The sequence below is a fragment of the Cucurbita pepo genome, unplaced genomic scaffold, assembly GCF_002806865.2.
Source record: "Cucurbita pepo subsp. pepo cultivar mu-cu-16 unplaced genomic scaffold, ASM280686v2 Cp4.1_scaffold006271, whole genome shotgun sequence".
Lineage (NCBI taxonomy): Eukaryota > Viridiplantae > Streptophyta > Magnoliopsida > Cucurbitales > Cucurbitaceae > Cucurbita > Cucurbita pepo.
In genome coordinates, this window is record NW_019652226.1 from 1 (window position 1) to 603 (window position 603).

At 40.5% G+C, this 603-nt stretch overlaps 1 long non-coding RNA gene across 1 annotated transcript; it reads right to left on the minus strand.

The window, feature by feature from the left end:
* Positions 1–129: 129 nt before the first annotated feature.
* On the minus strand, positions 130–597 carry LOC111787165. The gene is made up of 2 exons (XR_002813908.1): positions 300–597; positions 130–200 (listed from the first exon to the last, which is right to left on the minus strand). It is a non-coding gene; the product is annotated as an uncharacterized LOC111787165 (long non-coding RNA).
* Between the last annotated feature and the right edge of the window lie 6 nt (positions 598–603).

The following is a 603-nucleotide window of genomic DNA, read 5'->3' on the forward strand; positions in this document are numbered from 1 at the left end:
AAAGTGCATTGTGGATTACGAAGCAATTATGATTGTAAAACTAATGAGAATCTATGCAAAACTTGAATAAACTAAACGAGCAACCACAACAGAAAAAAGAAAAAGGATTCGACTGCAGAATTACAAATACCTTATCGTTAGTGCCATCTGGTTCATTCTGCGTTTCAGTAACTCTACAAGCAACCCCTCGCTTTGCACGGCTATCAGTTAGAAGACAAAAAAAGTAGAAAAAAAAAAACCAATTCAATACGCTTACAGCCCTGCATTACGATCCCCCAATTCGAAACTAAGCAAGTTACCTGGCAAACTGATAAAGCTTAAGGCCGCGATGAGAAATCCGTTGCTCCTTCAAGCCAGCAAACGAAATCAAACTAGGATGGAAACGAATGTAGCAGCAAGAACTGTAATGAGACAAGGGAAAGGAATTCCCGCGAAAAGTTGCAGGAAAATCCATTGAAGAAACTACCGAATCTAACCGAGTAGATGAAAGAGATCCATTGATTAAGATTGAAGCTCCAAGCGATTGAGAGCTTTTCGACTGAAAATTACTGATTCGATGAGCGAGTGGAGGGAAGAAGATTCTGCGTTCGCGTTCGCGTTCGA